Here is a 10001-nt window from a genome sequence, read left to right on the forward strand (position 1 = left end):
GCCTATCATAGGCTCAATTTTTTGGCCTGGCTTGGCCTTTTTAAAAGCCTGGCCTGGCCTGAAAGCCTATTTAAAAAGCCTGTATCTCATTAAAATTTTCAATTAATCTATATAACTTAAGAAGTCTTGTAGGTCGGCCTATATATACATATATAAGTGAACCTATTTAGCATTTGTTTTAAATATATATATATATATATATATATATATATATATATATATATATATATATATATATATATATATATATATATATATATATATATATAGGGTAGTCTATTTAGCTTTTTTTTTTTCTAATATATATGCATACATGAACCAACTTATTTAACATATCTCTAATATATATGAAAATATAGGCCGGCCTATAAGGCTTCGTAGGCTTTTTTAATAGCCTAAGCCTAGCCTATTAAATAAAATAGGCTTTTAAAAAAGCCTAAGCCTGACCTCTTTATTAAATAGGCTTGGCCTGGCCTAGGCCTATGTAGGCTGGGCCGTAGGCCCCTGTAGGCCGTAGGCCCCTGTAGGCCGGCCTGACCTATTCCCACCCCTAACGACAAACCAAGCCTATTCTTTACAAAATCGGCTCTCAAAAAATCAGGAATCAAATTATAATTAGTATATCCAAGAACCGTAAGTCCTATATTAGCTAGAGAGTCTGCACAGCTGTTACCCTTTCTGAAAATATGAGTTGCAATAAATGACATGTTAGTCGTTATATTGACACAGTTAATCCACCTAGTACGAACCTGCCACGACACCTTGAAAGGAGGAGAAAAAGCTTTAACTACCGCAGCAGAATCAGTTTCTAACCAGATATTTCTCCAACGCTTCTCATGAGCGAACTCAATTGCAAACATCGCACCATTGAGTTTGACAATGAGAGAGTTGGAAACCCCGATAAAACTAGCAAAAGCTCCAAGGAGCCTACCATCATAATCTCTAGCAATACCACCACAAACCGACAAGCCCGAATTACCATGAGAAGCACCATCACAATTGATTTTAATCCAATTCCACAGCGGTGGCTTCCAAATTACTTCCAAAATCTTAGGAGTACAGGGAGGTTGAATAGTAACTTTAAAAAGCTTGAGAATTTCAAAGTCCTGAATATTTAAATACGAAGGAGTGTTGAAGATATTACCCGTCAGACCACAAACCGGTATAAGTATATTTAAGTTGAAAACATGGTGATTTTTGTCATTGAAAAATTAAATGAATCTCGTGAGGATCAAGTATATATAAGTTGTTTGGTAAAAAAAAAAGAAGTATATATAAGTTGTGCTAGTATGACTTTGTATAGAAAGCACCAAGTTTTCAACTATGCTATCAAATACTTTTAATACCCTACCTATTTTATATTTTTTTTGGGTATCAATATACCCTACCTAGTTCTTCTTTATGCCACTTTCTTCCTTAATTAAGACATGAACGAGAAAGGAAGTTAATGTCACCCCAAAATGGCAATAAAAATTTCCAATATGTACTTAATTTAATTTTGGTAGCATTATAAGCGTGTTTTCCCCAAAATCGATTATCTAAACCTAGGTATTTCCAAATAAATATATAGTTAGTTGCTAAAAGTTTCATTTCCTCTCACACAAGAAAGGTGGGGGACCGAAAAATTTAGGCCACCCAATAAGAGGAATAGGAATAGGACATCACACGTAAATTATTGGAGGAATATCAAACTATTCGTTTCGTAGCTTGTGTATGTGATGTAATACTAATACAACTAGTAAAGGACCTGTGCGTTCGCATGGGTCACGCAAAATCGATATAAACAATAAATAAATACATAATGATGGTTAATAAATATATATAAAAGATACATAAATTAAAAATAAAAAACATTTGAAAATATTAATTTAATTTAGTTAAAAATATATAATTTAGTAGAATAAATAAATAAAATAATTAATTAGTCATCTACCCGTGCATTCGCACACATCATACAATATAGTTATAAATTTATCGTGAGTAGTCATCTACCCGTGCGTTCGCACGGATTACACAATATTATGAATAATAAATAAATATAATATATGTGATTATATTTAATTGATTTGGTAACAGGTACCAAACTTTTTTGTCCAAATTTTATTTATTGTCACTCATACCTCTATCTTATTATAAGCATTTGAAATTTTTTTACTTATTTTAAATAAAAATTTCAATATATTTAATAGATTTATTTTTTCAAAAATATCAATTATAGGTTAATATGTCCATATAAAAAATAAAGTAAATAATTAAGTATTTATCTATTAGTAGTAAATAAATATAATATAATGATGGTTAAAAATATAAATAAAATATATACACATTAAGTAGTTTTGCCCCGTCGAAAAATATATATTTTAGTAGAAAAATAAAGAAAATAATTAAGAAATCATTTACCCGTGCGTTCGCACGGTTCATACAATGTCATTATAAATAGTAAATTAATATAATATAGTGATGGTTAAAAATGTATATAAAATACAAAAAGAATAACATTTTTTATAAGAAATTATGTATTCATCAATCATAATTGTCTCATGTTAAATGTAATTTTATAAGTAGTTTTGGTCAGTCGAAAAATGTATGTTTTTCATAAGAAATTTATGTATTTATACATCATAATTGTATCGTGTTTTTTTTTGTAAAAAAAATATTAATAGCTATTTTTTTTAGTATAAATGTTAAATTTTAGGGGACAACTTCTCTACCCGTCTAAAAAAGTTGGGTAGTGTACCTTCAACCAATCATATAACTCCATTTAATTTTATCATCTTTAATTATTTATTAAATGATACACTTTTTGGTTGTTTTCAATACATTTTACACTAAAGGTAACTCTAGGGGTGTGCATGGTTGGTTATTTTCAAAAAGCAAACCATAACCATTTTAAAACCATTTAAATGGTTTGGATTTATAACCATAACCACATTTTAATCAAAACCGGTTATAAATTTGGTTATGATTATATAACCGGTTTTTTAAAAAAATCCAGTTTTGAAAATTATTTTTTTCGAAAATATTTTTTTTCAAAAAAAAATTAATATTTTGAGAATTAAAATATTTAGATTTGGATAATAACCGGATTATAACCGAATCCAAAATAATTTAACCGGTTAATAACCATTTAATTATATCCGGATTATATGAATGGATAACCAAACCATTAATAACTAAACCGGTTAATAACCATTCAATTATATCCGGATATTTAAAAGTGGTTTAGGTTTGGTTATGGATTTGGACATCAAAACCGGATATTTTGCACACCCATAGGTAACTCTACCCAACTTTTTATGTTGGGTAGATAAGAATTCACCTAAATTTTATCATAAAAAATTACTAACATTTTTTGATAATTGAAGTTTTTAATATCTTTTATTATACTTTAATAGTATCTTTAATTATAATTAATATATTGCATATATTTTTAAAAAGAACATAAAAATAAATAATATTTATAGATAAAATTATATTTTGAATCAATTTTGAACATCATTTATTATTTAATTTTTAATTTTTAATTCTATACAAAATCTTTTTCGTTTATTTTCAATTATTTCTCCATTTGAATTTGAATTATGTCAAGGTACTGTATATTTGTTGATATTGTATGGAAGGTAGAGATAAATGTATTCTAATTAAAAAAGACGATTAATATTTTATTAAAAAAATTAGTTATTTTGCTAATAAATAAATAATATTAAAAATATTTATTTCACTCATATAATTTCAAATAAAAAAATTAAACAACAACATTGATTATAATAAAATAATAAAATTAAATGATGATATTGGACGATAAAATTTTATTCATTCTATAATTTTGATTATATAATTTTTTAGGTCTCCAATTGATCGTTGGATAACCAAAAAATGATTTATCTCAAGGTACTGTATGGAAGGTAGAGATAAATATATTCTAATTAAAAAAGACAATTAATATTTTATCAAAAAAATTAATTATTTTGTTAATAAATAATAATTTTAAAAATATTTATTCCATTGATATAAATTCAAATAAAAAAAATTAAACAACAACAATGATTATGATAAAATAATAAAATTAAATGATTAATATTGGACGATAAAACTTTCCTTATCAAATTGATACGATTTCACGGATGAATAAATGTAGGCCAAATGAAACACATATTAACTGTGGTTGTCTTGCATATTTGTGGTTGTCTTGCATATAATAATCACTTGATATATGAATGCTTGATAAGCAAGAGTATAACAATTTTTTAATAACAATTGAAGGGAAGCTAGAACCACGGTGAAAGAGAAATGAAGTATTGTAAATAGGAAAATTATCTTAAGGTGGGATATAAAAAAAATTGGAACATAACAAGATGCAGTTGAATTGAAAAGGAAAATTATCTTAAGGTGGGATATAAAAAAAAGTTGGAACACGATGAAGTTGAATTGAAAATTGCTTAAGCATCTTGGAATTTGAAGGTTTTACGGTAAAAGAGGTAATGAATGGTCTGCAATAAATAAAATTATCAAAATAGTTTTTTTTAGTAAAACGTATAATAGTGTCTAGTAAAACGTATAATAGGTACTCATCATAATACTATCTCTTAATGATTACTTTGAAAATAAATATACTATCTTAAATTTAAGAAATTTTATATTGTAGGTTTGTCAACTAATTTAATAGTCGACATATTTTATTTGTAATTGAATTCGGAAAAAAAATTAAAATTTATGTAATTGAAATGAATAGTATAATTAAAAAAATTATTTAATATTATATTAAATAATCATTTCTCTTAATTTTTTTACAAATAAGATAGTTATTTTATAATAAAGAGTAAGTTTTTAAAAAATGGACTCTCTCTTTTCTTATATATTTAAGTTTTTTTTTTTTTTTTACAAATAAGATAGTTATTTCATAAATAGATTATTCTATCATTTTTTTAAGATAAATTTTCTTTATTTAGGTCTCATTTACCATTACCCATAAATTTATTACAAAATAATGAATTAATTACCATAAATATATTTATTATAATAAATATATTTACCATAACCAATATATTTATTATATTTATTACAAATATAATGAATTTATTACAACAAATATATTTATTACAATAAATTTATTACAATTAATATATTTATTATCCTAAATGATTTGATTTTTCATATATATAATATAAATTGATTTTATTTTATAATCTATTTATAATCAAGTATATATATACTTGAGTATTAACCATTAGCCATTAAATTTATCTAAATAAGAAATAATCGCGAAAATCATTAATCAAATATATTAAAATTAAAATTATTACAGTTATAAATGTAAAAATAAAAAATTAAACTTATATAATATTTTTTTCTTTACACCATAGATATTAAAAAATTATTGAATATTATAATTTTTATAAAAGAATCTAATTATCAAAATTTATACGAATATATTTGAAATAGTTTGGTAATTGCTATTAAACCAAATATATATGATGGAAAAATTGGTTTGACCCACCAGGCATGTCAATCATTCTTATAATTGAATATATAGTATAGTAGGTAATGATCTGTATCATTAAACTTATAAAAGTAATGTTTTCAAGTGGTAGCTAAGAAAACAAAATAACAACAACTCAGTATATTGGAAACTGGGAAGAAGAGAAAAAATCGAAGAGATAAAAAAAGGATAAAGGGAAGGATCTTTTTCCGATTGCCGCCGTTGGATCTTCGCACCGCCCTTAACCTGCCATCGGAAATCACGCCGGCTAACGCAGAACCGCCTTCATCGTCGAAAATCTAAACACGCAGTTTCCACCCTCAACCACTGAATTTGTCGTCGTCTACGACTTCCACCGAAAACTTTCACGTTGTCGGCAAAAGATCCACTTTATTATATTAAAAGTAGATTTAATTTACACGTGTATGTTCGTACGGATCACGCATTGAGAGATAAATTTTAAATAAATTTAGTAGTTATAATAATGAAAAATATGTTGCAATTAAAAATTCAAAAGCACAATTATGAAATTATGTTGAAGTAAATCGTGTAATTCTATTTATAAAACATTTATCTGTAGTAACATGTCTAACTATTTTTAATATTATTAAGAATGTCCTACTTATATAATACACATGTAATTATTAATTTTTATTTTATCAATTAGATCATACAATATTTGTTAAATGTGTGTTTTATTTATAAAATATATTATCAAATAAAATATTAAATTATATATAAATAACACATATTGGTCATGTAATGTAACTCAACTATTTCTAACTATCCAATCATGTAAGCGTGTACCTAATAATGTTTTAGTAGATTGAAATAAATAATTTAAGCCTATTTTTAAATTAATTAATTATGTTATAATTTTAATGTTTTGAAATCTAATAATTTTATAGATTTAAAAAGTTGCAGACTAAACATAGTTTTTATGGGAGAACGCCTAAAGTTTAAAAAATTGATTTGAGTCAACCTAGATAATAGAGATACATTTTATAAACTGTAATAATTAATTAGTATTTATTTTAGAATAAAGAAAATATGACTGTTTTGTTTTAAAATATACACTTAACCTAATAATAAGATATTATTATTAAAGTGGAAAAAATAATAAAAAATAATAATTACCGATATTAATACAATAATAATAATGAAAATGATCATAGAGGCACAAAATATTATTTTAAATTAATTTTAGTTAGGGTAATTAAGTATTTTTTACAGTATATTATTTTATGATATTAAAAATAGATAATACATAAATCTCTTTTTTTTCTATTATTTTATTTATTTTTATAGCAATTATTTTTTATATAAAATTAATATTTGAGGTAAAATATTGAACATTCCAATTTCGAATATCAATGTATTGGCATAGGTAAGTTTTACAGTTTTGAAAAGTTAATTGGAATAAGCAATTTATTGAAATAAGCAAGTTTTGAAAAGTTTAAAAGACATGCGTGCAAAGTAAATCTCAATCTCAATCATGATACAAAGCATATTACTGTTTGTAAACTAAAATATATAAAACCAAATCAATGAATAATATAATAAATGGATGTATACTACTTATTATAAATAATAAATTATAATTGAAATTCATTTACACTGAATAATATAGTAAAATGGAATAAAGTAAAATGTCTTCATCCCATTTGCATCAATCACGTGAATAATATAACAAATACAATAATATAACATGACAATAATAAAATGCAAAAGTTCACATTAAATTAAAATAATATCAATTAACAAACCAATTAAAAAGCATAATTTGGAAAAAGCAATCAACAATAACATTCTCTCTCAACTTTAATTTCTCATCGATTCTCTCTTCCTGCACTGGGTCTTCCAACTCTACTTCTATCCTCATGGAAAAACAATTCTCTCATCTCTCAATCTAAGCGTAACAACAAACAACAACAATCTATGGTCAGTAAAAATTCGACCCTTGTTTTTTTCCATCTTCTAACCAATAACAAATTTCGGCTCATTATCCGTTTAACAGAAACACGGACGAATAAATGAAAGCATCAGAAAAAATTATATAAAAGATGAAACATAAAAACGATGACAGCAGAAGAAAGAAGAAAAATTCAGGCCAAAAGGGTGGAGACGAAAAAGCAAAAAATCAATATTATGACGTAGAATAATATGACGAAATTATGAAAGAAGAAGAAAGAATAACATGTAGAACTTATGTGTAAACCGAAGACAGAAGGAAGATTGAAAGGATCTGAAGATGTATAGGAAGGTGAAAAACAACCTTACTTTATAATTGGTGAGAAAGAATTGGAATGGACTAAAAATTAAAACTGGTGTATTTTTCAATGCATGGAAAAACAAAATCGTGTGAATTTGGTTACAAAGCGTGTTTCAATGTAACAATCAGTAATAATTAGGGTTTGTGTAATTTAATTGGTTAAGGGGTGTAATTACTGTTACTAAATAATTATAATATTTATTTATTAATTAAAATAATAAAGGAGATGCAATTACCGTTATGTCCCCGATTATCACCCTCAAATTGGTGATTAGAGGGATAATGATAGAATTTCATATGTATTCTACTTTATTATATTAAAAGTAGACTATGCAAGTATAAATGTGTCTTTATTTGACCTAAAAATAAAAAATAAACTAGTTTACAATGATTTCGACTTTCAAAAAGATACATATATGTAGGATATATTTTCATCATGGACCAAGTTTAAGAGAAACTTTTACTACCTCTTAGGCATCATGTGTGCTTCCTATAATACTCATCTGCTTTTGTAGATGTATCTCCGAAAACACGTTTTTTTTTACATTTGCATGAAAACTTTCTGTAGATGCATATACGAAACACTTCCATATGCATATCTCCAGAACAATCCAAACACAGAAAACCAGGAAATCAACATTGCAAAGGGGGATAAATACAACATTCATAGATTAAAATCGACATTACATCGATAATTTCAACAGCAAACTAAATATTACATCTCAATAATGGGTATAGTGATCATTATGAGCACGCCGCCTCCAACAACACACAGATGGACATCATCGAAGCACTTGACTCACTAAAGTACAAATTGTTGTCTAGAAATTTCAGAGACACAGCCTTGTGATGGTTTATGGGCTTATGTTGGGCTTCCATTGCCAACTATTTGGAGTTGGTGAAGAAGCTTGTACACTAGTTCATAGCCAGTCGATATAGAAAGATGTCCACCTCCCCTATTTAACATACGAAAGGGTCACTCAGAGTCGTTGAGGGAATACCTCACTTGTTTCGATGAGGCTACTATAAGGGTCGTCCACCCCAACCAAGAGATGCTTATGGGGGCGTTCCAAAATGATCTCAAAGCAGGACACTTCAACGAGTCTCTCGCCTAGAAACTAACATCTTCATTAGTATAAGTGGTCCCTACGGCAGAATGCTAGATAAAGGGCAAGGAGAGCAACATTGAGAAATTGGATGGTTCTTTTTTTGAGTTGGTTGGGAATTTTCTTCATTGCAAAGTGAGCTCTCTTCCTTTTAAGTATTTAGGCTTTCCTGTTGGTGTGAATTCGAGGAAGGAGATAACTTAGGAGCCTCTAGTCAAGCTTTATACTAAGAGACTAACTTCATGAAGGAATAAGTTTGTCAGCCTTGGAGGAATGGTTGTTCTTCTCAATTCAGTTTTTAATGACATCCATATCTTCTATCTCTATTTCATGAAGATTCCAATCTCGATATAGAGAAAGATTCTTGGTCCGCAAAGGTTCTTTTTATGAGGAGGAGGAGGTATAGAGGTATCTTGGGTTAGGTAGGAGGATCCGTGTAAGGTTAAGAATATGGGTGGCTTAGGGGTTAGGGATTTGAGGTAAATGAATATTTCCCTTTTGGGTAAGTGAGCCAGAGGCTTCTTATGGAAGGTCTTCCTTATGGAGTTATAATATTACTTCTGGGAATGGTTCCTTTGTTATCAGGTCCCCTCTTGGTGGTTAGGAAAGTGGTCTTAGGAGATTTTCTCCTTGGTGGAGATAATTTTTCCCACTCGGCTCCAAGATCAATGTGGCAACTGATTGGTTTGTCATTTGTATCAATAAGATGGTGGGTAATGATATGCAAATTCACTTTTGGCAGGATGTGTGGACGTATGGGGTATTGGGTTATGAATGAATGGGTATGGAATTTAAGGTTGAGGCACAAGCTGTTTGTCTGGGAGGAAGAACTTATGGACCATCTATTTGCCTCCCTGGTTGGCTTGGTTAAACCAGTTCACGAGGATGCCTAGGTTTGGAAACTTCATAAGAAATGAAGGTTCTAGACGAGGTCCCCTTACAACCTCCTAATTAGTTATATTGTGGGGGAGAAGTGTAAGTAAATCTGAGGGGTCCAAGCTCTAGATAGAGGTTGGAAGAGTTGGGCACCGTCCGAAGTGGTTGCTTTCTCTTGGAAGATGTTGTAGGATAGGATCTCGTCTATTAAAAATCTTCTTATACGTAAAATTTTAGTTGTTACTAACGAGGTGGGTTACTTATGTGT

Source organism: Vicia villosa, linkage group LG2 (assembly GCF_029867415.1).
Source record: "Vicia villosa cultivar HV-30 ecotype Madison, WI linkage group LG2, Vvil1.0, whole genome shotgun sequence".
NCBI lineage: Eukaryota > Viridiplantae > Streptophyta > Magnoliopsida > Fabales > Fabaceae > Vicia > Vicia villosa.